General features: G+C 38.8%; 67 non-coding genes across 67 annotated transcripts; all 67 read right to left on the minus strand.

Annotated features, from left to right (window-relative positions):
* On the minus strand, nucleotides 1–71 carry trnat-ugu (transfer RNA threonine (anticodon UGU)). Its single transcript has one exon. It is a non-coding gene; the product is annotated as a tRNA-Thr (tRNA).
* Nucleotides 72–999: 928 nt separating this feature from the next.
* On the minus strand, nucleotides 1,000–1,072 carry trnat-ugu (transfer RNA threonine (anticodon UGU)). The gene has a single exon. It is a non-coding gene; the product is annotated as a tRNA-Thr (tRNA).
* A 208-nt stretch (nucleotides 1,073–1,280) lies between these two features.
* On the minus strand, nucleotides 1,281–1,353 carry trnat-cgu (transfer RNA threonine (anticodon CGU)). Its single transcript has one exon. It is a non-coding gene; the product is annotated as a tRNA-Thr (tRNA).
* Nucleotides 1,354–1,634: 281 nt separating this feature from the next.
* trnat-ugu (transfer RNA threonine (anticodon UGU)) lies at nucleotides 1,635–1,707 on the minus strand. Its single transcript has one exon. It is a non-coding gene; the product is annotated as a tRNA-Thr (tRNA).
* Nucleotides 1,708–1,915: 208 nt separating this feature from the next.
* On the minus strand, nucleotides 1,916–1,988 carry trnat-ugu (transfer RNA threonine (anticodon UGU)). Its single transcript has one exon. It is a non-coding gene; the product is annotated as a tRNA-Thr (tRNA).
* Nucleotides 1,989–2,274: 286 nt separating this feature from the next.
* trnat-ugu (transfer RNA threonine (anticodon UGU)) lies at nucleotides 2,275–2,347 on the minus strand. The gene has a single exon. It is a non-coding gene; the product is annotated as a tRNA-Thr (tRNA).
* Nucleotides 2,348–2,554: 207 nt separating this feature from the next.
* trnat-cgu (transfer RNA threonine (anticodon CGU)) lies at nucleotides 2,555–2,627 on the minus strand. Its single transcript has one exon. It is a non-coding gene; the product is annotated as a tRNA-Thr (tRNA).
* Nucleotides 2,628–2,908: 281 nt separating this feature from the next.
* On the minus strand, nucleotides 2,909–2,981 carry trnat-ugu (transfer RNA threonine (anticodon UGU)). Its single transcript has one exon. It is a non-coding gene; the product is annotated as a tRNA-Thr (tRNA).
* Nucleotides 2,982–3,550: 569 nt separating this feature from the next.
* On the minus strand, nucleotides 3,551–3,623 carry trnat-ugu (transfer RNA threonine (anticodon UGU)). The gene has a single exon. It is a non-coding gene; the product is annotated as a tRNA-Thr (tRNA).
* Nucleotides 3,624–3,830: 207 nt separating this feature from the next.
* On the minus strand, nucleotides 3,831–3,903 carry trnat-cgu (transfer RNA threonine (anticodon CGU)). Its single transcript has one exon. It is a non-coding gene; the product is annotated as a tRNA-Thr (tRNA).
* Nucleotides 3,904–4,185: 282 nt separating this feature from the next.
* On the minus strand, nucleotides 4,186–4,258 carry trnat-cgu (transfer RNA threonine (anticodon CGU)). The gene has a single exon. It is a non-coding gene; the product is annotated as a tRNA-Thr (tRNA).
* Nucleotides 4,259–4,542: 284 nt separating this feature from the next.
* trnat-ugu (transfer RNA threonine (anticodon UGU)) lies at nucleotides 4,543–4,615 on the minus strand. The gene has a single exon. It is a non-coding gene; the product is annotated as a tRNA-Thr (tRNA).
* Nucleotides 4,616–4,823: 208 nt separating this feature from the next.
* trnat-cgu (transfer RNA threonine (anticodon CGU)) lies at nucleotides 4,824–4,896 on the minus strand. Its single transcript has one exon. It is a non-coding gene; the product is annotated as a tRNA-Thr (tRNA).
* Nucleotides 4,897–5,178: 282 nt separating this feature from the next.
* On the minus strand, nucleotides 5,179–5,251 carry trnat-cgu (transfer RNA threonine (anticodon CGU)). Its single transcript has one exon. It is a non-coding gene; the product is annotated as a tRNA-Thr (tRNA).
* Nucleotides 5,252–5,537: 286 nt separating this feature from the next.
* trnat-ugu (transfer RNA threonine (anticodon UGU)) lies at nucleotides 5,538–5,610 on the minus strand. The gene has a single exon. It is a non-coding gene; the product is annotated as a tRNA-Thr (tRNA).
* A 208-nt stretch (nucleotides 5,611–5,818) lies between these two features.
* On the minus strand, nucleotides 5,819–5,891 carry trnat-cgu (transfer RNA threonine (anticodon CGU)). Its single transcript has one exon. It is a non-coding gene; the product is annotated as a tRNA-Thr (tRNA).
* Nucleotides 5,892–6,177: 286 nt separating this feature from the next.
* trnat-ugu (transfer RNA threonine (anticodon UGU)) lies at nucleotides 6,178–6,250 on the minus strand. The gene has a single exon. It is a non-coding gene; the product is annotated as a tRNA-Thr (tRNA).
* Nucleotides 6,251–6,537: 287 nt separating this feature from the next.
* trnat-ugu (transfer RNA threonine (anticodon UGU)) lies at nucleotides 6,538–6,610 on the minus strand. The gene has a single exon. It is a non-coding gene; the product is annotated as a tRNA-Thr (tRNA).
* Nucleotides 6,611–6,818: 208 nt separating this feature from the next.
* On the minus strand, nucleotides 6,819–6,891 carry trnat-cgu (transfer RNA threonine (anticodon CGU)). The gene has a single exon. It is a non-coding gene; the product is annotated as a tRNA-Thr (tRNA).
* Nucleotides 6,892–7,176: 285 nt separating this feature from the next.
* On the minus strand, nucleotides 7,177–7,249 carry trnat-ugu (transfer RNA threonine (anticodon UGU)). Its single transcript has one exon. It is a non-coding gene; the product is annotated as a tRNA-Thr (tRNA).
* A 207-nt stretch (nucleotides 7,250–7,456) lies between these two features.
* trnat-cgu (transfer RNA threonine (anticodon CGU)) lies at nucleotides 7,457–7,529 on the minus strand. Its single transcript has one exon. It is a non-coding gene; the product is annotated as a tRNA-Thr (tRNA).
* A 286-nt stretch (nucleotides 7,530–7,815) lies between these two features.
* trnat-cgu (transfer RNA threonine (anticodon CGU)) lies at nucleotides 7,816–7,888 on the minus strand. Its single transcript has one exon. It is a non-coding gene; the product is annotated as a tRNA-Thr (tRNA).
* A 286-nt stretch (nucleotides 7,889–8,174) lies between these two features.
* trnat-ugu (transfer RNA threonine (anticodon UGU)) lies at nucleotides 8,175–8,247 on the minus strand. Its single transcript has one exon. It is a non-coding gene; the product is annotated as a tRNA-Thr (tRNA).
* A 208-nt stretch (nucleotides 8,248–8,455) lies between these two features.
* trnat-cgu (transfer RNA threonine (anticodon CGU)) lies at nucleotides 8,456–8,528 on the minus strand. The gene has a single exon. It is a non-coding gene; the product is annotated as a tRNA-Thr (tRNA).
* A 285-nt stretch (nucleotides 8,529–8,813) lies between these two features.
* On the minus strand, nucleotides 8,814–8,886 carry trnat-ugu (transfer RNA threonine (anticodon UGU)). Its single transcript has one exon. It is a non-coding gene; the product is annotated as a tRNA-Thr (tRNA).
* A 287-nt stretch (nucleotides 8,887–9,173) lies between these two features.
* trnat-ugu (transfer RNA threonine (anticodon UGU)) lies at nucleotides 9,174–9,246 on the minus strand. The gene has a single exon. It is a non-coding gene; the product is annotated as a tRNA-Thr (tRNA).
* A 208-nt stretch (nucleotides 9,247–9,454) lies between these two features.
* trnat-cgu (transfer RNA threonine (anticodon CGU)) lies at nucleotides 9,455–9,527 on the minus strand. Its single transcript has one exon. It is a non-coding gene; the product is annotated as a tRNA-Thr (tRNA).
* Nucleotides 9,528–9,808: 281 nt separating this feature from the next.
* Nucleotides 9,809–9,881, minus strand: trnat-ugu (transfer RNA threonine (anticodon UGU)). The gene has a single exon. It is a non-coding gene; the product is annotated as a tRNA-Thr (tRNA).
* Nucleotides 9,882–10,089: 208 nt separating this feature from the next.
* On the minus strand, nucleotides 10,090–10,162 carry trnat-ugu (transfer RNA threonine (anticodon UGU)). The gene has a single exon. It is a non-coding gene; the product is annotated as a tRNA-Thr (tRNA).
* A 286-nt stretch (nucleotides 10,163–10,448) lies between these two features.
* On the minus strand, nucleotides 10,449–10,521 carry trnat-ugu (transfer RNA threonine (anticodon UGU)). Its single transcript has one exon. It is a non-coding gene; the product is annotated as a tRNA-Thr (tRNA).
* A 207-nt stretch (nucleotides 10,522–10,728) lies between these two features.
* trnat-cgu (transfer RNA threonine (anticodon CGU)) lies at nucleotides 10,729–10,801 on the minus strand. Its single transcript has one exon. It is a non-coding gene; the product is annotated as a tRNA-Thr (tRNA).
* A 282-nt stretch (nucleotides 10,802–11,083) lies between these two features.
* trnat-cgu (transfer RNA threonine (anticodon CGU)) lies at nucleotides 11,084–11,156 on the minus strand. Its single transcript has one exon. It is a non-coding gene; the product is annotated as a tRNA-Thr (tRNA).
* Nucleotides 11,157–11,442: 286 nt separating this feature from the next.
* Nucleotides 11,443–11,515, minus strand: trnat-ugu (transfer RNA threonine (anticodon UGU)). Its single transcript has one exon. It is a non-coding gene; the product is annotated as a tRNA-Thr (tRNA).
* Nucleotides 11,516–11,723: 208 nt separating this feature from the next.
* On the minus strand, nucleotides 11,724–11,796 carry trnat-cgu (transfer RNA threonine (anticodon CGU)). The gene has a single exon. It is a non-coding gene; the product is annotated as a tRNA-Thr (tRNA).
* Nucleotides 11,797–12,083: 287 nt separating this feature from the next.
* On the minus strand, nucleotides 12,084–12,156 carry trnat-ugu (transfer RNA threonine (anticodon UGU)). The gene has a single exon. It is a non-coding gene; the product is annotated as a tRNA-Thr (tRNA).
* A 285-nt stretch (nucleotides 12,157–12,441) lies between these two features.
* On the minus strand, nucleotides 12,442–12,514 carry trnat-ugu (transfer RNA threonine (anticodon UGU)). The gene has a single exon. It is a non-coding gene; the product is annotated as a tRNA-Thr (tRNA).
* A 208-nt stretch (nucleotides 12,515–12,722) lies between these two features.
* On the minus strand, nucleotides 12,723–12,795 carry trnat-cgu (transfer RNA threonine (anticodon CGU)). The gene has a single exon. It is a non-coding gene; the product is annotated as a tRNA-Thr (tRNA).
* Nucleotides 12,796–13,077: 282 nt separating this feature from the next.
* trnat-cgu (transfer RNA threonine (anticodon CGU)) lies at nucleotides 13,078–13,150 on the minus strand. The gene has a single exon. It is a non-coding gene; the product is annotated as a tRNA-Thr (tRNA).
* A 286-nt stretch (nucleotides 13,151–13,436) lies between these two features.
* trnat-ugu (transfer RNA threonine (anticodon UGU)) lies at nucleotides 13,437–13,509 on the minus strand. The gene has a single exon. It is a non-coding gene; the product is annotated as a tRNA-Thr (tRNA).
* A 208-nt stretch (nucleotides 13,510–13,717) lies between these two features.
* On the minus strand, nucleotides 13,718–13,790 carry trnat-cgu (transfer RNA threonine (anticodon CGU)). Its single transcript has one exon. It is a non-coding gene; the product is annotated as a tRNA-Thr (tRNA).
* A 286-nt stretch (nucleotides 13,791–14,076) lies between these two features.
* On the minus strand, nucleotides 14,077–14,149 carry trnap-ugg (transfer RNA proline (anticodon UGG)). Its single transcript has one exon. It is a non-coding gene; the product is annotated as a tRNA-Pro (tRNA).
* A 115-nt stretch (nucleotides 14,150–14,264) lies between these two features.
* Nucleotides 14,265–14,337, minus strand: trnat-ggu (transfer RNA threonine (anticodon GGU)). The gene has a single exon. It is a non-coding gene; the product is annotated as a tRNA-Thr (tRNA).
* Nucleotides 14,338–14,623: 286 nt separating this feature from the next.
* On the minus strand, nucleotides 14,624–14,696 carry trnat-ugu (transfer RNA threonine (anticodon UGU)). The gene has a single exon. It is a non-coding gene; the product is annotated as a tRNA-Thr (tRNA).
* Nucleotides 14,697–14,984: 288 nt separating this feature from the next.
* On the minus strand, nucleotides 14,985–15,057 carry trnat-ugu (transfer RNA threonine (anticodon UGU)). Its single transcript has one exon. It is a non-coding gene; the product is annotated as a tRNA-Thr (tRNA).
* Nucleotides 15,058–15,265: 208 nt separating this feature from the next.
* Nucleotides 15,266–15,338, minus strand: trnat-cgu (transfer RNA threonine (anticodon CGU)). The gene has a single exon. It is a non-coding gene; the product is annotated as a tRNA-Thr (tRNA).
* A 287-nt stretch (nucleotides 15,339–15,625) lies between these two features.
* Nucleotides 15,626–15,698, minus strand: trnat-ugu (transfer RNA threonine (anticodon UGU)). The gene has a single exon. It is a non-coding gene; the product is annotated as a tRNA-Thr (tRNA).
* A 208-nt stretch (nucleotides 15,699–15,906) lies between these two features.
* Nucleotides 15,907–15,979, minus strand: trnat-cgu (transfer RNA threonine (anticodon CGU)). The gene has a single exon. It is a non-coding gene; the product is annotated as a tRNA-Thr (tRNA).
* Nucleotides 15,980–16,265: 286 nt separating this feature from the next.
* On the minus strand, nucleotides 16,266–16,338 carry trnat-ugu (transfer RNA threonine (anticodon UGU)). The gene has a single exon. It is a non-coding gene; the product is annotated as a tRNA-Thr (tRNA).
* A 530-nt stretch (nucleotides 16,339–16,868) lies between these two features.
* On the minus strand, nucleotides 16,869–16,941 carry trnat-ugu (transfer RNA threonine (anticodon UGU)). The gene has a single exon. It is a non-coding gene; the product is annotated as a tRNA-Thr (tRNA).
* Nucleotides 16,942–17,149: 208 nt separating this feature from the next.
* On the minus strand, nucleotides 17,150–17,222 carry trnat-cgu (transfer RNA threonine (anticodon CGU)). Its single transcript has one exon. It is a non-coding gene; the product is annotated as a tRNA-Thr (tRNA).
* Nucleotides 17,223–17,507: 285 nt separating this feature from the next.
* On the minus strand, nucleotides 17,508–17,580 carry trnat-cgu (transfer RNA threonine (anticodon CGU)). Its single transcript has one exon. It is a non-coding gene; the product is annotated as a tRNA-Thr (tRNA).
* A 286-nt stretch (nucleotides 17,581–17,866) lies between these two features.
* trnat-ugu (transfer RNA threonine (anticodon UGU)) lies at nucleotides 17,867–17,939 on the minus strand. Its single transcript has one exon. It is a non-coding gene; the product is annotated as a tRNA-Thr (tRNA).
* Nucleotides 17,940–18,147: 208 nt separating this feature from the next.
* trnat-cgu (transfer RNA threonine (anticodon CGU)) lies at nucleotides 18,148–18,220 on the minus strand. The gene has a single exon. It is a non-coding gene; the product is annotated as a tRNA-Thr (tRNA).
* A 286-nt stretch (nucleotides 18,221–18,506) lies between these two features.
* Nucleotides 18,507–18,579, minus strand: trnat-ugu (transfer RNA threonine (anticodon UGU)). Its single transcript has one exon. It is a non-coding gene; the product is annotated as a tRNA-Thr (tRNA).
* A 286-nt stretch (nucleotides 18,580–18,865) lies between these two features.
* On the minus strand, nucleotides 18,866–18,938 carry trnat-ugu (transfer RNA threonine (anticodon UGU)). The gene has a single exon. It is a non-coding gene; the product is annotated as a tRNA-Thr (tRNA).
* Nucleotides 18,939–19,147: 209 nt separating this feature from the next.
* trnat-cgu (transfer RNA threonine (anticodon CGU)) lies at nucleotides 19,148–19,220 on the minus strand. Its single transcript has one exon. It is a non-coding gene; the product is annotated as a tRNA-Thr (tRNA).
* A 286-nt stretch (nucleotides 19,221–19,506) lies between these two features.
* Nucleotides 19,507–19,579, minus strand: trnat-ugu (transfer RNA threonine (anticodon UGU)). The gene has a single exon. It is a non-coding gene; the product is annotated as a tRNA-Thr (tRNA).
* Nucleotides 19,580–20,050: 471 nt separating this feature from the next.
* On the minus strand, nucleotides 20,051–20,123 carry trnat-ugu (transfer RNA threonine (anticodon UGU)). The gene has a single exon. It is a non-coding gene; the product is annotated as a tRNA-Thr (tRNA).
* A 208-nt stretch (nucleotides 20,124–20,331) lies between these two features.
* trnat-cgu (transfer RNA threonine (anticodon CGU)) lies at nucleotides 20,332–20,404 on the minus strand. Its single transcript has one exon. It is a non-coding gene; the product is annotated as a tRNA-Thr (tRNA).
* A 286-nt stretch (nucleotides 20,405–20,690) lies between these two features.
* Nucleotides 20,691–20,763, minus strand: trnat-ugu (transfer RNA threonine (anticodon UGU)). Its single transcript has one exon. It is a non-coding gene; the product is annotated as a tRNA-Thr (tRNA).
* Nucleotides 20,764–21,050: 287 nt separating this feature from the next.
* Nucleotides 21,051–21,123, minus strand: trnat-ugu (transfer RNA threonine (anticodon UGU)). The gene has a single exon. It is a non-coding gene; the product is annotated as a tRNA-Thr (tRNA).
* Nucleotides 21,124–21,331: 208 nt separating this feature from the next.
* Nucleotides 21,332–21,404, minus strand: trnat-cgu (transfer RNA threonine (anticodon CGU)). Its single transcript has one exon. It is a non-coding gene; the product is annotated as a tRNA-Thr (tRNA).
* A 285-nt stretch (nucleotides 21,405–21,689) lies between these two features.
* trnat-ugu (transfer RNA threonine (anticodon UGU)) lies at nucleotides 21,690–21,762 on the minus strand. The gene has a single exon. It is a non-coding gene; the product is annotated as a tRNA-Thr (tRNA).
* A 567-nt stretch (nucleotides 21,763–22,329) lies between these two features.
* On the minus strand, nucleotides 22,330–22,402 carry trnat-cgu (transfer RNA threonine (anticodon CGU)). Its single transcript has one exon. It is a non-coding gene; the product is annotated as a tRNA-Thr (tRNA).
* Nucleotides 22,403–22,689: 287 nt separating this feature from the next.
* Nucleotides 22,690–22,762, minus strand: trnat-ugu (transfer RNA threonine (anticodon UGU)). Its single transcript has one exon. It is a non-coding gene; the product is annotated as a tRNA-Thr (tRNA).
* Nucleotides 22,763–22,970: 208 nt separating this feature from the next.
* trnat-cgu (transfer RNA threonine (anticodon CGU)) lies at nucleotides 22,971–23,043 on the minus strand. Its single transcript has one exon. It is a non-coding gene; the product is annotated as a tRNA-Thr (tRNA).
* Nucleotides 23,044–23,329: 286 nt separating this feature from the next.
* On the minus strand, nucleotides 23,330–23,402 carry trnat-ugu (transfer RNA threonine (anticodon UGU)). Its single transcript has one exon. It is a non-coding gene; the product is annotated as a tRNA-Thr (tRNA).
* Nucleotides 23,403–23,653: the final 251 nt, after the last annotated feature.

Here is a 23,653-nt window from a genome sequence, read left to right on the forward strand (position 1 = left end):
GCTCCAGTGAGGATCGAACATACGACCCCTGGTTTACAAGACCAGTGCTCTGTCCACTGAGCTATGAAGCCATTGTTCACATTTTTCTGACTTGGATCGAGCATCCAATTTGTGATTCGTTGCGTTAAAGACCATAGCCCTAAGTACTGAAGCCACTTTTCAAATTTGTCTTAACTTTGCTGTCCGTTCAACTATATTACTTGTTTTGGACAGCTAGTGAAATTCAAGAGATGTTTTTTATGACTCAAGTTCTACATCTAAAGTGACAAAAGCATTTGAAGGCTTCAGTGAGGTTTTCAGTGAGGTTTTCAGTGAGGTTTACGAGACCAGTGCTCTTGCCACTGAGCTATGAAGCCCTTAAAAAGTGTTTTACACACTCCTTGTTAGTCAGTTTTACATTTGGATAATTAGTCTAGTTCTTGACTATTGGATTTATTGGTGACCCAGAAAATGTTCCACCCATTTTTTTTACATTCATGCCGTCAAAAGAGCAAATGGAATGAGGAAGAAGTCATTTCTCTCAACAGCTAGAGTCAAGTCACTCTTCTTTAAAAATAAGTCACATATGACAAAGCTCAACGTGAGATGAACATTATCGAGGAGGTTTAAAAACTGAAGTGACCTTAACATCAGAAGGCTCCAGTGAGGATCGAACTCACGACCCCTGGTTTACGACCAGTGCTCTGGCAACTGAGCTTATGAAGCCCTTAAAATGAGGTTTACTTACTCCTTTGTTACGTTAGCAATATTACATTTGGATAACGAGTCTAGTTCTTGACTATTGTATTTATTATTGGTGACCCGAAAATGTTCCACACCAATTATTTTTACATTCATGCCCGTCAAAAGAGCAAATGGAATGAAGAAGAAGTCATTTCTCTCAACAGCTACGAGTCAAGTCAACTCTTCTTTAAAAATAAGTCACATATGACAAAGCTCAAACGTGAGATGAACATTATCGAGGGAGGTTTAAAAACTACAAGTGACCTTAACATCAGAAGGCTCCAGTGAGGATCGAACTCACGACCCCTGGTTTACAAGACCAGTGCTCTGTCCACTGAGCTATGAAGCCATTGCTCACATTTTTCTGATTTGGATCGAGCATCCAATTTGTGATTCGTTGCGTTAAAGACCATAGGCCTAAGTACTGAAGCCACTTTTCAAATTTGTCTTAACTTTGCTGTGCGTTCAACTATATTACTTGTTTTGGACAACTAGTGAAATTCAAGAGATGGTTTTTATGACTCAAGTTCTACATCTAAAGTGACAAAAGCATTTAAAGGCTTCAGTGAGGTTCGAACTCACGACCCCTGGTTTACGAGACCAGTGCTCTTGCCACTGAGCTATGAAGCCCTTAAAAAGGGTTTTACACACTCCTTTGTTAGTCAATTTTACATTTGGATAATTAGTCTAGTTCTTGACTATTGGATTTATTGGTGACCCAGAAAATGTTCCACCAATTTTTTTTACATTCATGCCATCAAAAGAGCAAATGGAATGAGGAAGAAGTCATTTCTCTCAACTGCTACAGTCAAGTCAACTCTTCTTTAAAAATAAGTCAAATATGACAAGGCTCAAATGTGAGATGAACATTATCGAGGAGGTTTAAAAACAGAAGTGACATTAACATCAGAAGGCTCCAGTGAGGATCGAACTCACGACCCCTGGTTTACAAGACCAGTGCTCTGTCCACTGAGCTATAAAGGCATTGTTCACATTTTTATGACTTGGATCGAGCATCCAATTTGTGATTCGTTGGCGTTAAAGACCATAGCCCTAAGTACTGAAGCCACTTTTCAAATTTGTCTTAACTTTGCTGTGCGTTCAACTATATTACTTGTTTTGGACAACTAGTGAAATTCAAGAGATGGTTTTTATGACTCAAGTTCTACATCTAAGTGACAAAAGCATTTGAAGGCTTCAGTGAGGTTCGAACTCACGACCCCTGGTTTACAAGACCAGTGCTCTGGCCACTGAGCTATGAAGCCCTTAAAATGAGGTTTACTTACTCCTTTGTTACTTAGTCAATATTACATTTGGATAACTAGTCTAGTTCTTGACTATTGTATTTATTGGTGACCCAGAAAATGTTCCACCAATTATTTTTACATTCATGCCATCAAAAGAGCAAATGGAATGAGGAAGAAGTCATTTCTCTTACCTGCTACAGTCAAGTCAACTCTTCTTTAAAAATAAGTCACATATGACAAAGCTCAAACGTGAGATGAACATTATCGAGGGAGGTTTAAAAACTCAAGAGACCTTGACATCGGAAGGCTCCAGTGAGGATCGAACTCACGACCTCTGGTTTACAAGACCAGTGCTCTGGCCACTGAGCTATGAAGCCATTGCTCACATCTTTCTGATTTGGATCGAGCATCCAATTTGTGATTCGTTGCGTTAAAGACCATAGCCTAAGTACTGAAGCCACTTTTCAAATTTGTCTTAATTTTGCTGTGCGTTCAACTATATTACTTGTTTTGGACAGCTAGTGAAATTCAAGAGATGGTTTTTATGACTCAAGTTCTACATCTAAAGTGACAAAAGCATTTAAAGGCTTCAGTGAGGTTCGAACTCACGACCCCTGGTTTACGAGACCAGTGCTCTTGCCACTGAGCTATGAAGCCCTTAAAAAGGGTTTTACACACTCCTTTGTTAGTCAATTTTACATTTGGATAATTAGTCTAGTTCTTGACTATTGGATTTATTGGTGACCCAGAAAATGTTCCACCAATTTTTTTTACATTCATGCCATCAAAAGAGCAAATGGAATGAGGAAGAAGTCATTTCTCTCAACTGCTACAGTCAAGTCAACTCTTCTTTAAAAATAAGTCAAATATGACAAGGCTCAAATGTGAGATGAACATTATCGAGGAGGTTTAAAAACAGAAGTGACATTAACATCAGAAGGCTCCAGTGAGGATCGAACTCACGACCCCTGGTTTACAAGACCAGTGCTCTGTCCACTGAGCTATAAAGGCATTGTTCACATTTTTATGACTTGGATCGAGCATCCAATTTGTGATTCGTTGCGTTAAAGACCATAGCCCTAAGTACTGAAGCCACTTTTCAAATTTGTCTTAACTTTGCTTTGCGTTCAACTATATTACTTGTTTTGGACAACTAGTGAAATTCAAGAGATGGTTTTTATGACTCAAGTTCTACATCTAAAGTGACAAAAGCATTTGAAGGCTTCAGTGAGGTTCGAACTCACGACCCCTGGTTTACGAAGACCAGTGCTCTGGCCACTGAGCTATGAAGCCCTTAAAATGAGGGTTTACTACTCCTTTGTTAATTAGTCAATATTTACATTTGGATAACTAGTCTAGTTCTTGACTATTGTATTTATTGGTGACCCAGAAAATGTTCCACCAATTATTTTTACATTCATGCCATCAAAAGAGCAAATGGAATGAGGAAGAAGTCATTTCTCTTACCTGCTACAGTCAAGTCAACTCTTCTTTAAAAATAAGTCACATATGACAAAGCTCAAACGTGAGATGAACATTATCGAGGGAGGTTTAAAAACTCAAGAGACCTTGACATCGGAAGGCTCCAGTGAGGATCGAACTCACGACCCCTGGTTTACAAGACCAGTGCTCTGGCCACTGAGCTATGAAGCCATTGCTCACATTTTTCTGATTTGGATCGAGCATCCAATTTGTGATTCGTTGCGTTAAAGACCATAGCCTAAGTACTGAAGCCACTTTTCAAATTTGTCTTAACTTTGCTGTGCGTTCAACTATATTACTTGTTTTGGACAACTAGTGAAATTCAAGAGATGGTTTTTATGACTCAAGTTCTACATCTAAAGTGACAAAAGCATTTGAAGGCTTCAGTGAGGTTCGAACTCACGACCCCTGGTTTACGAGACCAGTGCTCTTGCCACTGAGCTATGAAGCCCTTAAAAAGGGTTTTACACACTCCTTTGTTAGTCAATTTTACATTTGGATAATTAGTCTAGTTCTTGACTATTGGATTTATTGGTGACCCAGAAAATGTTCCACCAATTTTTTTTACATTCATGCCGTCAAAAGAGCAAATGGAATGAGGAAGAAGTCATTTCTCTCAACAGCTAGAGTCAAGTCAACTCTTCTTTAAAAATAAGTCACATATGACAAAGCTCAAACGTGAGATGAACATTATCGAGGGAGGTTTAAAAACTGAAGTGACCTTAACATCAGAAGGCTCCAGTGAGGATCGAACTCACGACCCCTGGTTTACGAGACCAGTGCTCTTGCCACTGAGCTATGAAGCCCTTAAAAAGGGTTTTACACATCCTTTGTTAGTTAGTCAATATTACATTTGGATAAGTAGTCTAGTTCTTGACTATTGGATTTATTGGTGACCCAGAAAATGTTCCACCAATTTTTTTACATTCATGCCGTCAAAAGAGCAAATGGAATGAGGAAGAAGTCATTTCTCTCAACAGCTAGAGTCAAGTCAACTCTTCTTTAAAAATAAGTCACATATGACAAAGCTCAAATGTGAGATGAACATTATCGAGGGAGGTTTAAAAACTGAAGTGACCTTAACATCAGAAGGCTCCAGTGAGGATCGAACTCACGACCCCTGGTTTACAAGACCAGTGCTCTGTCCACTGAGCTATGAAGACATTGCTCACATTTTTCTGATTTGGATCGAGCATCCAATTTGTGATTCGTTGCGTTAAAGACCATAGCCCTAAGTACTGAAGCCACTTTTCAAATTTGTCTTAACTTTGCTGTGCGTTCAACTATATTACTTGTTTTGGACAACTAGTGAAATTCAAGAGATGGTTTTTATGACTCAAGTTCTACATCTAAAGTGACAAAAGCATTTGAAGGCTTCAGTGAGGTTCGAACTCACGACCCCTGGTTTACGAGACCAGTGCTCTTGCCACTGAGCTATGAAGCCCTTAAAAAGTGTTTTACACACTCCTTTGTTAGTCAGTTTTACATTTGGATAATTAGTCTAGTTCTTGACTATTGGATTTATTGGTGACCCAGAAAATGTTCCACCCATTTTTTTTACATTCATGCCGTCAAAAGAGCAAATGGAATGAGGAAGAAGTCATTTCTCTCAACAGCTAGAGTCAAGTCAACTCTTCTTTAAAAATAAGTCACATATGACAAAGCTCAAACGTGAGATGAACATTATCGAGGGAGGTTTAAAAACTGAAGTGACCTTAACATCAGAAGGCTCCAGTGAGGATCGAACTCACGACCCCTGGTTTACGAGACCAGTGCTCTTGCCACTGAGCTATGAAGCCCTTAAAAAGGGTTTTACACACTCCTTTGTTAGTTAGTCAATATTACATTTGGATAAGTAGTCTAGTTCTTGACTATTGGATTTATTGGTGACCCAGAAAATATTCCACCAATTTTTTTTACATTCATGCCGTCAAAAGAGCAAATGGAATGAAGAAGAAGTCATTTCTCTCAACAGCTAGAGTCAAGTCAACTCTTCTTTAAAAATAAGTCACATATGACAAAGCTCAAACGTGAGATGAACATTATCGAGGGAGGTTTAAAAACTGAAGTGACCTTAACATCAGAAGGCTCCAGTGAGGATCGAACTCACGACCCCTGGTTTACAAGGCCAGTGCTCTGTCCACTGAGCTATGAAGACATTGCTCACATTTTTCTGATTTGGATCGAGCATCCAATTTGTGATTCGTTGCGTTAAAGACCATAGCCCTAAGTACTGAAGCCACTTTTCAAATTTGTCTTAACTTTGCTGTGCGTTCAACTATATTACTTGTTTTGGACAACTAGTGAAATTCAAGAGATGGTTTTTATGACTCAAGTTCTACATCTAAAGTGACAAAAGCATTCGAAGGCTACAGTGAGGTTCGAACTCACGACCCCTGGTTTACGAGACCAGTGCTCTTGCCACTGAGCTATGAAGCCCTTAAAAAGTGTTTTACACACTCCTTTGTTAATTAGTCAATTTTACATTTGGATAATTAGTCTAGTTCTTGACTATTGGATTTATTGGTGACCCAGAAAATGTTCCACCAATTTTTTTTACATTCATGCCGTCAAAAGAGCAAATGGAATGAGGAAGAAGTCATTTCTCTCAACAGCTAGAGTCAAGTCAACTCTTCTTTAAAAATAAGTCACATATGACAAAGCTCAAACGTGAGATGAACATTATCGAGGGAGGTTTAAAAACTCAAGTGACCTTGACATCAGAAGGCTCCAGTGAGGATCGAACTCACGACCCCTGGTTTACAAGACCAGTGCTCTGGCCACTGAGCTATGAAGCCCTTAAAATGGGGTTTACTTACTCCTTTGTTACTTAGTCAATATTACATTTGGATAACTAGTCTAGTTCTTGACTATTGTATTTATTGGTGACCCAGAAAATGTTCCACCAATTTTTTTACATTCATGCCAGTCAAAAGAGCAAATGGAATGAAGGAAGAAGTCATTTCTCTCAACAGCTACAGTCAAGTCAACTCTTCTTTAAAAAATAAGTCACATATGACAAGCTCAAACGTGAGATGAACATTATCGAGGGAGGTTTAAAAACTGAAGTGACCTTAACATCAGAAGGCTCCAGTGAGGATCGAACTCACGACCCCTGGTTTACAAGACCAGTGCTCTGTCCACTGAGCTATGAAGCCATTGCTCACATTTTTCTGATTTGGATCGAGCATCCAATTTGTGATTCGTTGCGTTAAAGACCATAGCCCTAAGTACTGAAGCCACTTTTCAAATTTGTCTTAACTTTGCTGTGCGTTCAACTATATTACTTGTTTTGGACAACTAGTGAAATTCAAGAGATGGTTTTTATGACTCAAGTTCTACATCTAAAGTGACAAAAGCATTTGAAGGCTTCAGTGAGGTTCGAACTCACGACCCCTGGTTTACGAGACCAGTGCTCTTGCCACTGAGCTATGAAGCCCTTAAAAAGGGTTTACTTACTCCTTTGTTACTTAGTCAATATTACATTTGGATAACTAGTCTAGTTCTTGACTATTGTATTTATTGGTGACCCAGAAAATGTTCCACCAATTATTTTTACATTCATGCCATCAAAAGAGCAAATGGAATGAGGAAGAAGTCATTTCTCTCAACTGCTACAGTCAAGTCAACTCTTCTTTAAAAATAAGTCACATATGACAAAGCTCAAACGTGAGATGAACATTATCGAGGGAGGTTTAAAAACTCAAGAGACCTTGACATCGGAAGGCTCCAGTGAGGATCGAACTCACGACCCCTGGTTTACAAGACCAGTGCTCTGGCCACTGAGCTATGAAGCCATTGCTCACATCTTTCTGATTTGGATCGAGCATCCAATTTGTGATTCGTTGCGTTAAAGACCATAGCCTAAGTACTGAAGCCACTTTTCAAATTTGTCTTAATTTTGCTGTGCGTTCAACTATATTACTTGTTTTGGACAGCTAGTGAAATTCAAGAGATGGTTTTTATGACTCAAGTTCTACATCTAAAGTGACAAAAGCATTTGAAGGCTTCAGTGAGGTTCGAACTCACGACCCCTGGTTTACGAGACCAGTGCTCTTGCCACTGAGCTATGAAGCCCTTAAAAAGGGTTTTACACACTCCTTTGTTAATTAGTCAATTTTACATTTGGATAATTAGTCTAGTTCTTGACTATTGGATTTATTGGTGACCCAGAAAATGTTCCACCAATTTTTTTTACATTCATGCCGTCAAAAGAGCAAATGGAATGAGGAAGAAGTCATTTCTCTCAACAGCTAGAGTCAAGTCAACTCTTCTTTAAAAATAAGTCACATATGACAAAGCTCAAACGTGAGATGAACATTATCGAGGGAGGTTTAAAAACTGAAGTGACCTTAACATCAGAAGGCTCCAGTGAGGATCGAACTCACGACCCCTGGTTTACGAGACCAGTGCTCTTGCCACTGAGCTATGAAGCCCTTAAAAAGGGTTTTACACACTCCTTTGTTAGTTAGTCAATATTACATTTGGATAAGTAGTCTAGTTCTTGACTATTGGATTTATTGGTGACCCAGAAAATGTTCCACCAATTTTTTTTACATTCATGCCGTCAAAAGAGCAAATGGAATGAGGAAGAAGTCATTTCTCTCAACAGCTAGAGTCAAGTCAACTCTTCTTTAAAAATAAGTCACATATGACAAAGCTCAAATGTGAGATGAACATTATCGAGGGAGGTTTAAAAACTGAAGTGACCTTAACATCAGAAGGCTCCAGTGAGGATCGAACATACGACCCCTGGTTTACAAGACCAGTGCTCTGTCCACTGAGCTATGAAGCCATTGTTCACATTTTTCTGACTTGGATCGAGCATCCAATTTGTGATTCGTTGCGTTAAAGACCATAGCCCTAAGTACTGAAGCCACTTTTCAAATTTGTCTTAACTTTGCTGTCCGTTCAACTATATTACTTGTTTTGGACAGCTAGTGAAATTCAAGAGATGTTTTTTATGACTCAAGTTCTACATCTAAAGTGACAAAAGCATTTGAAGGCTTCAGTGAGGTTCGAACTCACGACCCCTGGTTTACGAGACCAGTGCTCTTGCCACTGAGCTATGAAGCCCTTAAAAAGGGTTTTACACACTCCTTTGTAATTAGTCAATTTTACATTTGGATAATTAGTCTAGTTCTTGACTATTGGATTTATTGGTGACCCAGAAAATGTTCCACCAATTTTTTTTACATTCATGCCGTCAAAAGAGCAAATGGAATGAGGAAGAAGTCATTTCTCTCAACAGCTAGAGTCAAGTCAACTCTTCTTTAAAAATAAGTCACATATGACAAAGCTCAAACGTGAGATGAACATTATCGAGGGAGGTTTAAAAACTGAAGTGACCTTAACATCAGAAGGCTCCAGTGAGGATCGAACTCACGACCCCTGGTTTACAAGACCAGTGCTCTGGCAACTGAGCTATGAAGCCCTTAAAATGAGGTTTACTTACTCCTTTGTTACTTAGTCAATATTACATTTGGATAAGTAGTCTAGTTCTTGACTATTGTATTTATTGGTGACCCAGAAAATGTTCCACCAATTTTTTTTACATTCATGCCGTCAAAAGAGCAAATGGAATGAAGAAGAAGTCATTTCTCTCAACAGCTACAGTCAAGTCAACTCTTCTTTAAAAAAAAAGTCACATATGACAAAGCTCAAACGTGAGATGAACATTATCGAGGGAGGTTTAAAAACTGAAGTGACCTTAACATCAGAAGGCTCCAGTGAGGATCGAACTCACGACCCCTGGTTTACAAGACCAGTGCTCTGTCCACTGAGCTACGAAGCCATTGCTCACATTTTTCTGATTTGGATCGAGCATCCAATTTGTGATTCGTTGCGTTAAAGACCATAGGCCTAAGTACTGAAGCCACTTTTCAAATTTGTCTTAACTTTGCTGTGCGTTCAACTATATTACTTGTTTTGGACAACTAGTGAAATTCAAGAGATGGTTTTTATGACTCAAGTTCTACATCTAAAGTGACAAAAGCATTTAAAGGCTTCAGTGAGGTTCGAACTCACGACCCCTGGTTTACGAGACCAGTGCTCTTGCCACTGAGCTATGAAGCCCTTAAAAAGGGTTTTACACACTCCTTTGTTAGTCAATTTTACATTTGGATAATTAGTCTAGTTCTTGACTATTGGATTTATTGGTGACCCAGAAAATGTTCCACCAATTTTTTTTACATTCATGCCATCAAAAGAGCAAATGGAATGAGGAAGAAGTCATTTCTCTCAACTGCTACAGTCAAGTCAACTCTTCTTTAAAAATAAGTCAAATATGACAAGGCTCAAATGTGAGATGAACATTATCGAGGAGGTTTAAAAACAGAAGTGACATTAACATCAGAAGGCTCCAGTGAGGATCGAACTCACGACCCCTGGTTTACAAGACCAGTGCTCTGTCCACTGAGCTATAAAGGCATTGTTCACATTTTTATGACTTGGATCGAGCATCCAATTTGTGATTCGTTGCGTTAAAGACCATAGCCCTAAGTACTGAAGCCACTTTTCAAATTTGTCTTAACTTTGCTTTGCGTTCAACTATATTACTTGTTTTGGACAACTAGTGAAATTCAAGAGATGGTTTTTATGACTCAAGTTCTACATCTAAAGTGACAAAAGCATTTGAAGGCTTCAGTGAGGTTCGAACTCACGACCCCTGGTTTACAAGACCAGTGCTCTGGCCACTGAGCTATGAAGCCCTTAAAATGAGGTTTACTTACTCCTTTGTTACTTAGTCAATATTACATTTGGATAACTAGTCTAGTTCTTGACTATTGTATTTATTGGTGACCCAGAAAATGTTCCACCAATTATTTTTACATTCATGCCATCAAAAGAGCAAATGGAATGAGGAAGAAGTCATTTCTCTTACCTGCTACAGTCAAGTCAACTCTTCTTTAAAAATAAGTCACATATGACAAAGCTCAAACGTGAGATGAACATTATCGAGGGAGGTTTAAAAACTCAAGAGACCTTGACATCGGAAGGCTCCAGTGAGGATCGAACTCACGACCCCTGGTTTACAAGACCAGTGCTCTGGCCACTGAGCTATGAAGCCATTGCTCACATCTTTCTGATTTGGATCGAGCATCCAATTTGTGATTCGTTGCGTTAAAGACCATAGCCTAAGTACTGAAGCCACTTTTCAAATTTGTCTTAATTTTGCTGTGCGTTCAACTATATTACTTGTTTTGGACAGCTAGTGAAATTCAAGAGATGGTTTTTATGACTCAAGTTCTACATCTAAAGTGACAAAAGCATTTGAAGGCTTCAGTGAGGTTCGAACTCACGACCCCTGGTTTACGAGACCAGTGCTCTTGCCACTGAGCTATGAAGCCCTTAAAAAGGGTTTTACACACTCCTTTGTTAGTCAATTTTACATTTGGATAATTAGTCTAGTTCTTGACTATTGGATTTATTGGTGACCCAGAAAATGTTCCACCAATTTTTTTTACATTCATGCCGTCAAAAGAGCAAATGGAATGAGGAAGAAGTCATTTCTCTCAACAGCTAGAGTCAAGTCAACTCTTCTTTAAAAATAAGTCACATATGACAAAGCTCAAACGTGAGATGAACATTATCGAGGGAGGTTTAAAAACTGAAGTGACCTTAACATCAGAAGGCTCCAGTGAGGATCGAACTCACGACCCCTGGTTTACGAGACCAGTGCTCTTGCCACTGAGCTATGAAGCCCTTAAAAAGGGTTTTACACACTCCTTTGTTAGTTAGTCAATATTACATTTGGATAAGTAGTCTAGTTCTTGACTATTGGATTTATTGGTGACCCAGAAAATGTTCCACCAATTTTTTTTACATTCATGCCGTCAAAAGAGCAAATGGAATGAAGAAGAAGTCATTTCTCTCAACAGCTAGAGTCAAGTCAACTCTTCTTTAAAAATAAGTCACATATGACAAAGCTCAAATGTGAGATGAACATTATCGAGGGAGGTTTAAAAACTGAAGTGACCTTAACATCAGAAGGCTCCAGTGAGGATCGAACATACGACCCCTGGTTTACAAGACCAGTGCTCTGTCCACTGAGCTATGAAGACATTGCTCACATTTTTCTGATTTGGATCGAGCATCCAATTTGTGATTCGTTGCGTTAAAGACCATAGCCCTAAGTACTGAAGCCACTTTTCAAATTTGTCTTAACTTTGCTGTGCGTTCAACTATATTACTTGTCTTGGACAACTAGTGAAATTCAAGAGATGGTTTTTATGACTCAAGTTCTACATCTAAAGTGACAAAAGCATTTGAAGGCTTCAGTGAGGTTCGAACTCACGACCCCTGGTTTACGAGACCAGTGCTCTTGCCACTGAGCTATGAAGCCCTTAAAAAGTGTTTTCCACACTCCTTTGTTAATTAGTCAATTTTACATTTGGATAATTAGTCTAGTTCTTGACTATTGGATTTATTGGTGACCCAGAAAATGTTCCACCAATTTTTTTTTACATTCATGCCGTCAAAAGAGCAAATGGAATGAGGAAGAAGCCATTTCTCTCAACAGCTAGAGTCAAGTCAACTCTTCTTTAAAAGTAAGTCACATATGACAAAGCTCAAACGTGAGATGAACATTATCGAGGGAGGTTTAAAAACTCAAGTGACCTTGACATCAGAAGGCTCCAGTGAGGATCGAACTCACGACCCCTGGTTTACAAGACCAGTGCTCTGGCAACTGAGCTATGAAGCCCTTAAAATGAGGTTTACTTACTCCTTTGTTACTTAGTCAATATTACATTTGGATAACTAGTCTAGTTCTTGACTATTGTATTTATTGGTGACCCAGAAAATGTTCCACCAATTATTTTTACATTCATGCCATCAAAAGAGCAAATGGAATGAGGAAGAAGTCATTTCTCTCAACTGCTACAGTCAAGTCAACTCTTCTTGAAAAATAAGTCAAATATGACAAGGCTCAAATGTGAGATGAACATTATCGAGGAGGTTTAAAAACAGAAGTGACATTAACATCAGAAGGCTCCAGTGAGGATCGAACTCACGACCCCTGGTTTACAAGACCAGTGCTCTGTCCACTGAGCTATGAAGCCATTGTTCACATTTTTCTGACTTGGATCGAGCATCCAATTTGTGATTCGTTGCGTTAAAGACCATAGCCCTAAGTACTGAAGCCACTTTTCAAATTTGTCTTAACTTTGCTGTCCGTTCAACTATATTACTTGTTTTGGACAGCTAGTGAAATTCAAGAGATGTTTTTTATGACTCAAGTTCTACATCTAAAGTGACAAAAGCATTTGAAGGCTTCAGTGAGGTTCGAACTCACGACCCCTGGTTTACGAGACCAGTGCTCTTGCCACTGAGCTATGAAGCCCTTAAAAAGTGTTTTACACACTCCTTTGTTAGTCAGTTTTACATTTGGATAATTAGTCTAGTTCTTGACTATTGGATTTATTGGTGACCCAGAAAATGTTCCACCCATTTTTTTTACATTCATGCCGTCAAAAGAGCAAATGGAATGAGGAAGAAGTCATTTCTCTCAACAGCTAGAGTCAAGTCAACTCTTCTTTAAAAATAAGTCACATATGACAAAGCTCAAACGTGAGATGAACATTATCGAGGGAGGTTTAAAAACTGAAGTGACCTTAACATCAGAAGGCTCCAGTGAGGATCGAACTCACGACCCCTGGTTTACGAGACCAGTGCTCTTGCCACTGAGCTATGAAGCCCTTAAAAAGGGTTTTACACACTCCTTTGTTAGTTAGTCAATATTACATTTGGATAAGTAGTCTAGTTCTTGACTATTGGATTTATTGGTGACCCAGAAAATATTCCACCAATTTTTTTTACATTCATGCCGTCAAAAGAGCAAATGGAATGAAGAAGAAGTCATTTCTCTCAACAGCTAGAGTCAAGTCAACTCTTCTTTAAAAATAAGTCACATATGACAAAGCTCAAACGTGAGATGAACATTATCGAGGGAGGTTTAAAAACTGAAGTGACCTTAACATCAGAAGGCTCCAGTGAGGATCGAACTCACGACCCCTGGTTTACAAGGCCAGTGCTCTGTCCACTGAGCTATGAAGACATTGCTCACATTTTTCTGATTTGGATCGAGCATCCAATTTGTGATTCGTTGCGTTAAAGACCATAGCCCTAAGTACTGAAGCCACTTTTCAAATTTGTCTTAACTTTGCTGTGCGTTCAACTATATTACTTGTTTTGGACAACTAGTGAAATTCAAGAGATGGTTTTTATGACTCAAGTTCTACATCTAAAGTGACAAAAGCATTTGAAGGCTTCAGTGAGGTTCGAACTCACGACCCCTGGTTTACGAGACCAGTGCTCTTGCCACTGAGCTATGAAGCCCTTAAAAAGTGTTTTACACACTCCTTTGTTAATTAGTCAATTTTACATTTGGATAATTAGTCTAGTTCTTGACTATTGGATTTATTGGTGACCCAGAAAATGTTCCACCAATTTTTTTTACATTCATGCCGTCAAAAGAGCAAATGGAATGAGGAAGAAGTCATTTCTCTCAACAGCTAGAGTCAAGTCAACTCTTCTTTAAAAATAAGTCACATATGACAAGGCTCAAATGTGAGATGAACATTATCGAGGGAGGTTTAAAAACTGAAGTGACCTTAACATCAGAAGTCTCCAGTGAGGATCAAACTCACGACCCCTGGTTTCCAAGACCAGTGCTCTGGCCACTGAGCTATGAAGCCATTGTTCACATTTTTCTGACTTGGAATATATATTTTTTGTTTAGGATAACTAGTGAAATAAGAGAGATGGTTTTTATGACTCAAGTTCTAAATCTAAAGTGAGAAAAGTATTTGAAGGCTTCAGTGAGGTTCAAACTCACGACCCCTGATTTACCAGACCAGTGCTCTTGCCACTGAGCTATGGAGCCTTTAAAGTGGATTTTACACACTCCTTTGTTACTTAGTCAATATTACATTTGGATAAGTAGTCTAGTTCTTGACTATTGGATTTATTGGTGACCCAGAAAATGTTCCACCAATTTTTTTTACATTCATGCCGTCAAAAGAGCAAATGGAATGAGGAAGAAGTCATTTCTCTCAACAGCTAGAGTCAAGTCAACTCTTCTTTAAAAATAAGTCACATATGACAAAGCTCAAACGTGAGATGAACATTATCGAGGGAGGTTTAAAAACTGAAGTGACCTTAACATCAGAAGGCTCCAGTGAGGATCGAACTCACGACCCCTGGTTTACAAGACCAGTGCTCTGGCCACTGAGCTATGAAGCCCTTAAAATGGGGTTTACTTACTCCTTTGTTACTTAGTCAATATTACATTTGGATAACTAGTCTAGTTCTTGACTATTGTATTTATTGGTGACCCAGAAAATGTTCCACCAATTATTTTTACATTCATGCCACTCAAAAGAGCAAATGGAATGAGGAAGAAGTCATTTCTCTCAACATGCTACAGTCAAGTCAACTCTTCTTTAAAAATAAGTCACATATGACAAGCTCAAACCGTGAGATGAACATTATCGAGGGAGGTTTAAAAACTGAAGTGACCTTAACATCAGAAGGCTCCAGTGAGGATCGAACTCACGACCCCTGGTTTACAAGACCAGTGCTCTGTCCACTGAGCTATGAAGCCATTGTTCACATTTTTCTGACTTGGATCGAGCATCCAATTTGTGATTCGTTGCGTTAAAGACCATAGCCCTAAGTACTGAAGCCACTTTTCAAATTTGTCTTAACTTTGCTGTGCGTTCAACTATATTACTTGTTTTGGACAACTAGTGAAATTCAAGAGATGGTTTTTATGACTCAAGTTCTACATCTAAAGTGACAAAAGCATTTGAAGGCTTCAGTGAGGTTCGAACTCACGACCCCTGGTTTACGAGACCAGTGCTCTTGCCACTGAGCTATGAAGCCCTTAAAAAGGGTTTTACACACTCCTTTGTTAGTTAGTCAATATTACATTTGGATAAGTAGTCTAGTTCTTGACTATTGGATTTATTGGTGACCCAGAAAATGTTCCACCAATTTTTTTTACATTCATGCCAGTCAAAAGAGCAAATGGAATGAGGAAGAAGTCATTTCTCTCAACAGCTAGAGTCAAGTCAACTCTTCTTTAAAAATAAGTCACATATGACAAAGCTCAAACGTGAGATGAACATTATCGAGGGAGGTTTAAAAACTGAAGTGACCTTAACATCAGAAGGCTCCAGTGAGGATCGAACTCACGACCCCTGGTTTACAAGACCAGTGCTCTGTCCACTGAGCTATGAAGCCATTGCTCACATTTTTCTGATTTGGATCGAGCATCCAATTTGTGATTCGTTGCGTTAAAGACCATAGCCCTAAGTACTGAAGCCACTTTTCAAATTTGTCTTAACTTTGCTGTGCGTTCAACTATATTACTTGTTTTGGACAACTAGTGAAATTCAAGAGATGGTTTTTATGACTCAAGTTCTACATCTAAAGTGACAAAAGCATTTGAAGGCTTCAGTGAGGTTCGAACTCACGACCCCTGGTTTACGAGACCAGTGCTCTTGCCACTGAGCTATGAAGCCCTTAAAAAGTGTTTTACACACTCCTTTGTTAATTAGTCAATTTTACATTTGGATAATTAGTCTAGTTCTTGACTATTGGATTTATTGGTGACCCAGAAAATGTTCCACCAATTTTTTTTACATTCATGCCGTCAAAAGAGCAAATGGAATGAGGAAGAAGTCATTTCTCTCAACAGCTAGAGTCAAGTCAACTCTTCTTTAAAAGTAAGTCACATATGACAAAGCTCAAACGTGAGATGAACATTATCGAGGGAGGTTTAAAAACTCAAGTGACCTTGACATCAGAAGGCTCCAGTGAGGATCGAACTCACGACCCCTGGTTTACAAGACCAGTGCTCTGGCAACTGAGCTATGAAGCCCTTAAAATGAGGTTTACTTACTCCTTTGTTACTTAGTCAATATTACATTTGGATAACTAGTCTAGTTCTTGACTATTGTATTTATTGGTGACCCAGAAAATGTTCCACCAATTTTTTTTACATTCATGCCGTCAAAAGAGCAAATGGAATGAAGAAGAAGTCATTTCTCTCAACAGCTACAGTCAAGTCAACTCTTCTTTAAAAATAAGTCAAATATGACCAAAGCTCTTGCCACTGAGCTATGAAGCCCTTAAAAAGGGTTTTACACACTCCTTTGTTAGTCAATTTTACATTTGCATAATTAGTCTAGTTCTTGACTATTGGATTTATTGGTGACCCAGAAAATGTTCCACCAATTTTTTTTACATTCATGCCATCAAAAGAGCAAATGGAATGAGGAAGAAGTCATTTCTCTCAACTGCTACAGTCAAGTCAACTCTTCTTTAAAAATAAGTCAAATATGACAAGGCTCAAATGTGAGATGAACATTATCGAGGAGGTTTAAAAACAGAAGTGACATTAACATCAGAAGGCTCCAGTGAGGATCGAACTCACGACCCCTGGTTTACAAGACCAGTGCTCTGTCCACTGAGCTATGAAGGCATTGTTCACATTTTTATGACTTGGATCGAGCATCCAATTTGTGATTCGTTGCGTTAAAGACCATAGCCCTAAGTACTGAAGCCACTTTTCAAATTTGTCTTAACTTTGCTGTGCGTTCAACTATATTACTTGTTTTGGACAACTAGTGAAATTCAAGAGATGGTTTTTATGACTCAAGTTCTACATCTAAAGTGACAAAAGCATTTGAAGGCTTCAGTGAGGTTCGAACTCACGACCCCTGGTTTACGAGACCAGTGCTCTGGCCACTGAGCTATGAAGCCCTTAAAATGAGGTTTACTACACTCCTTTGTTAGTCAATATTACATTTGGATAACTTAGTCTAGTTCTTGACTATTGGATTTATTGGTGACCCAGAAAATGTTCCACCAATTATTTTTACATTCATGCCAGTCAAAAGAGCAAATGGAATGAGGAAGAAGTCATTTCTCTCAACTGCTACAGTCAAGTCAACTCTTCTTTAAAAATAAGTCACATATGACAAAGCTCAAACGTGAGATGAACATTATCGAGGGAGGTTTAAAAACTGAAGTGACCTTAACATCAGAAGGCTCCAGTGAGGATCGAACTCACGACCCCTGGTTTACGAGACCAGTGCTCTTGCCACTGAGCTATGAAGCCCTTAAAAAGGGTTTTACACACTCCTTTGTTAGTTAGTCAATATTACATTTGGATAAGTAGTCTAGTTCTTGACTATTGGATTTATTGGTGACCCAGAAAATGTTCCACCAATTTTTTTTACATTCATGCCGTCAAAAGAGCAAATGGAATGAGGAAGAAGTCATTTCTCTCAACAGCTAGAGTCAAGTCAACTCTTCTTTAAAAATAAGTCACATATGACAAAGCTCAAATGTGAGATGAACATTATCGAGGGAGGTTTAAAAACTGAAGTGACCTTAACATCAGAAGGCTCCAGTGAGGATCGAACATACGACCCCTGGTTTACAAGACCAGTGCTCTGTCCACTGAGCTATGAAGACATTGCTCACATTTTTCTGATTTGGATCGAGCATCCAATTTGTGATTCGTTGCGTTAAAGACCATAGCCCTAAGTACTGAAGCCACTTTTCAAATTTGTCTTAACTTTGCTGTGCGTTCAACTATATTACTTGTTTTGGACAACTAGTGAAATTCAAGAGATGGTTTTTATGACTCAAGTTCTACATCTAAAGTGACAAAAGCATTTGAAGGCTTCAGTGAGGTTCGAACTCACGACCCCTGGTTTACGAGACCAGTGCTCTTGCCACTGAGCTATGAAGCCCTTAAAAAGTGTTTTACACACTCCTTTGTTAATTAGTCAATTTTACATTTGGATAATTAGTCTAGTTCTTGACTATTGGATTTATTGGTGACCCAGAAAATGTTCCACCAATTTTTTTTACATTCATGCCGTCAAAAGAGCAAATGGAATGAGGAAGAAGTCATTTCTCTCAACAGCTAGAGTCAAGTCAACTCTTCTTTAAAAATAAGTCACATATGACAAAGCTCAAACGTGAGATGAACATTATCGAGGGAGGTTTAAAAACTCAAGTGACCTTGACATCAGAAGGCTCCAGTGAGGATCGAACTCACGACCCCTGGTTTACAAGACCAGTGCTCTGGCCACTGAGCTATGAAGCCCTTAAAATGAGGTTTACTTACTCCTTTGTTACTTAGTCAATATTACATTTGGATAACTAGTCTAGTTCTTGACTATTGTATTTATTGGTGACCCAGAAAATGTTCCACCAATTATTTTTACATTCATGCCATCAAAAGAGCAAATGGAATGAGGAAGAAGTCATTTCTCTCAACTGCTACAGTCAAGTCAACTCTTCTTTAAAAATAAGTCAAATATGACAAGGCTCAAATGTGAGATGAACATTATCGAGGGAGGTTTAAAAACTGAAGTGACCTTAACATCAGAAGGCTCCAGTGAGGATCGAACTCACGACCCCTGGTTTACAAGACCAGTGCTCTGGCCACTGAGCTATGAAGCCATTGCTTCACATTTTTCTGACTTGGATCGAGCATCCAATTTGTGATTCGTTGCGTTAAAGACCATAGCCCTAAGTACTGAAGCCACTTTTCAAATTTGTCTTAACTTTGCTGTGCGTTCAACTATATTACTTGTTTTGGACAACTAGTGAAATTCAAGAGATGGTTTTTATGACTCAAGTTCTACATCTAAAGTGACAAAAGCATTTGAAGGCTTCAGTGAGGTTCGAACTCACGACCCCTGGTTTACGAGACCAGTGCTCTTGCCACTGAGCTATGAAGCCCTTAAAAAGGGTTTTACACACTCCTTTGTTAATTAGTCAATTTTACATTTGGATAATTAGTCTAGTTCTTGACTATTGGATTTATTGGTGACCCAGAAAATGTTCCACCAATTATTTTTACATTCATGCCATCAAAAGAGCAAATGGAATGAGGAAGAAGTCATTTCTCTCAACAGCTAGATTCAAGTCAACTCTTCTTTAAAAATAAATCGCATATGACAAAGCTCAAACGTGAGATGAACATTATCGAGGGAGGTTTAAAAACTGAAGTGACCTTGACATCAGAAGGCTCCAGTGAGGATCGAACTCACGACCCCTGGTTTACAAGACCAGTGCTCTGGCCACTGAGCTATGAAGCCATTGTTCAAATTTTTCTGACTTGGACTATATTACTTGTTAAGGAAAACTAGTGAAATTCAGTAGATGGTTTTTATGACTCAAGTTCTAAATCTAAAGTGAGAAAAGTATTTGAAGGCTTCAGTGAGGTTCAAACTCACGACCCCTGATATACAAGAGCAGTGCTCTTGCCACTGAGCTATGGAGCCCTTAAAGTAGGTTTTACACACTCCTTTGTTACTTAGTAAATATTTCATTTGGATAAGTAGTCTAGTCCTTGACTATTGTATTTATTGGTGACACAGAAAATGTTCAACAAATTTTTTTTACATTCATGCCATCAAAAGAGCAAATGGAATGAGGAAGAAGTCATTTCTCTCAACTGCTACAGTCAAGTCAACTCTTCTTTAAAAATAAGTCAAATATGACAAGGCTCAAATGTGAGATGAACATTATCGAGGAGGTTTAAAAACAGAAGTGACATTAACATCAGAAGGCTCCAGTGAGGATCGAACTCACGACCCCTGGTTTACAAGACCAGTGCTCTGTCCACTGAGCTATGAAGCCATTGTTCACATTTTTCTGACTTGGATCGAGCATCCAATTTGTGATTCGTTGCGTTAAAGACCATAGCCCTAAGTACTGAAGCCACTTTTCAAATTTGTCTTAACTTTGCTTTGCGTTCAACTATATTACTTGTTTTGGACAACTAGTGAAATTCAAGAGATGGTTTTTATGACTCAAGTTCTACATCTAAAGTGACAAAAGCATTTGAAGGCTTCAGTGAGGTTCGAACTCACGACCCCTGGTTTACGAGACCAGTGCTCTTGCCACTGAGCTATGAAGCCCTTAAAAAGGGTTTTACACACTCCTTTGTTAATTAGTCAATTTTACATTTGGATAAGTAGTCTAGTTCTTGACTATTGGATTTATTGGTGACCCAGAAAATGTTCCACCAATTTTTTTTACATTCATGCCGTCAAAAGAGCAAATGGAATGAGGAAGAAGTCATTTCTCTCAACAGCTAGAGTCAAGTCAACTCTTCTTTAAAAATAAGTCACATATGACAAAGCTCAAACGTGAGATGAACATTATCGAGGGAGGTTTAAAAACTGAAGTGACCTTAACATCAGAAGGCTCCAGTGAGGATCGAACTCACGACCCCTGGTTTACAAGACCAGTGCTCTGGCCACTGAGCTATGAAGCCCTTAAAATGGGGTTTACTTACTCCTTTGTTACTTAGTCAATATTACATTATGGATAACTAGTATAGTTCTTGACTATTGTATTTATTGGTGACCCAGAAAATGTTCCACCAATTATTTTTACATTCATGCCGTCAAAAGAGCAAATGGAATGAGGAAGAAGTCATTTCTCTCAACTGCTACAGTCAAGTCAACTCTTCTTTAAAAATAAGTCACATATGACAAAGCTCAAACGTGAGATGAACATTATCGAGGGAGGTTTAAAAACTGAAGTGACCTTAACATCAGAAGGCTCCAGTGAGGATCGAACTCACGACCCCTGGTTTACAAGACCAGTGCTCTGTCCACTGAGCTATGAAGCCATTGCTCACATTTTTCTGATTTGGATCGAGCATCCAATTTGTGATTCGTTGCGTTAAAGACCATAGCCCTAAGTACTGAAGCCACTTTTCAAATTTGTCTTAACTTTGCTGTGCGTTCAACTATATTACTTGTTTTGGACAACTAGTGAAATTCAAGAGATGGTTTTTATGACTCAAGTTCTACATCTAAAGTGACAAAAGCATTTGAAGGCTTCAGTGAGGTTCGAACTCACGACCCCTGGTTTACGAGACCAGTGCTCTTGCCACTGAGCTATGAAGCCCTTAAAAAGGGTTTTACACACTCCTTTGTTATTAGTCAATTTTACATTTGGATAATTAGTCTAGTTCTTGACTATTGGATTTATTGGTGACCCAGAAAATGTTCCACCAATTTTTTTTAAATTAATGCCGTCAAAAGAGCAAATGGAATGAGGAAGAAGTCATTTCTCTCAACAGCTAGAGTCAAGTCAACTCTTCTTTAAAAATAAGTCACATATGACAAAGCTCAAACGTGAGATGAACATTATCGAGGGAGGTTTAAAAACTGAAGTGACCTTAACATCAGAAGGCTCCAGTGAGGATCGAACTCACGACCCCTGGTTTACAAGACCAGTGCTCTGGCCACTGAGCTATGAAGCCCTTAAAATGGGGTTTACTTACTCCTTTGTTACTTAGTCAATATTACATTTGGATAACTAGTCTAGTTCTTGACTATTGTATTTATTGGTGACCCAGAAAATGTTCCACCAATTATTTTTACATTCATGCCGTCAAAAGAGCAAATGGAATGAGGAAGAAGTCATTTCTCTCAACAGCTAGAGTCAAGTCAACTCTTCTTTAAAAATAAGTCACATATGACAAAGCTCAAACGTGAGATGAACATTATCGAGGGAGGTTTAAAAACTGAAGTGACCTTAACATCAGAATTCTCCAGTGAGGATCAAACTCACGACCCCTGGTTTCCAAGACCAGTGCTCTGTCCACTGAGCTATGAAGCCATTGTGCACATTTTTCTGACTTGGATCGAGCATCCAATTTGTGATTCGTTGCGTTAAAGACCATAGCCCTAAGTACTGAAGCCACTTTTCAAATTTGTCTTAACTTTAATGTGCGTTCAACTATATTACTTGTTTTGGACAACTAGTGAAATTCAAGAGATGGTTTTTATGACTCATGTTCTACATCTAAAGTGACAAAAGTATTTCAAGACTTCAGTGAGGTTCGAACTCACGACCCCTGGTTTACGAGACCAGTGCTCTTGCCACTGAGCTATGAAGCCCTTAAAAAGGGTTTTACACACTCCTTTGTTAGTTAGTCAATATTACATTTGGATAAGTAGTCTAGTTCTTGACTATTGGATTTATTGGTGACCCAGAAAATGTTCCACCAATTTTTTTTTACATTCATGCCGTCAAAAGAGCAAATGGAATGAGGAAGAAGTCATTTCTCTCAACAGCTAGAGTCAAGTCAACTCTTCTTTAAAAATAAGTCACACATGACAAAGCTCAAACGTGAGATGAACATTATCGAGGGAGGTTTAAAAACTGAAGTGACCTTAACATCAGAAGGCTCCAGTGAGGATCGAACTCACGAACCCTGGTTTACAAGACCAGTGCTCTGTCCACTGAGCTATGAAGCCATTGCTCACATTTTTCTGACTTGGATCGAGCATCCAATTTGTGATTCGTTGCGTTAAAGACCATAGCCCTAAGTACTGAAGCCACTTTTCAAATTTGTCTTAACTTTGCTGTGCGTTCAACTATATTACCTGTTTTGGACAACTAGTGAAATTCAAGAGATGGTTTTTATGACTCAAGTTCTACATCTAAAGTGACAAAAGCACTTGAAGGCTTCAGTGAGGTTCGAACTCACGACCCCTGGTTTACGAGACCAGTGCTCTTGCCACTGAGCTATGAAGCCCTTAAAAAGTGTTTTCCACACTCCTTTGTTAATTAGTCAATTTTACATTTGGATAATTAGTCTAGTTCTTGACTATTGGATTTATTGGTGACCCAGAAAATGTTCCACCAATTTTTTTTACATTCATGCCGTCAAAAGAGCAAATGGAATGAGGAAGAAGTCATTTCTCTCAACAGCTAGAGTCAAGTCAACTCTTCTTTAAAAGTAAGTCACATATGACAAAGCTCAAACGTGAGATGAACATTATCGAGGGAGGTTTAAAAACTCAAGTGACCTTGACATCAGAAGGCTCCAGTGAGGATCGAACTCACGACCCCTGGTTTACAAGACCAGTGCTCTGGCAACTGAGCTATGAAGCCCTTAAAATGAGGTTTACTTACTCCTTTGTTACTTAGTCAATATTACATTTGGATAACTAGTCTAGTTCTTGACTATTGTATTTATTGGTGACCCAGAAAATGTTCCACCAATTATTTTTACATTCATGCCATCAAAAGAGCAAATGGAATGAGGAAGAAGTCATTTCTCTCAACTGCTACAGTCAAGTCAACTCTTCTTGAAAAATAAGTCAAATATGACAAGGCTCAAATGTGAGATGAACATTATCGAG

Source organism: Denticeps clupeoides, chromosome 1, assembly GCF_900700375.1.
Source record: "Denticeps clupeoides chromosome 1, fDenClu1.1, whole genome shotgun sequence".
Classification (NCBI taxonomy): Eukaryota; Metazoa; Chordata; class Actinopteri; order Clupeiformes; family Denticipitidae; genus Denticeps; species Denticeps clupeoides.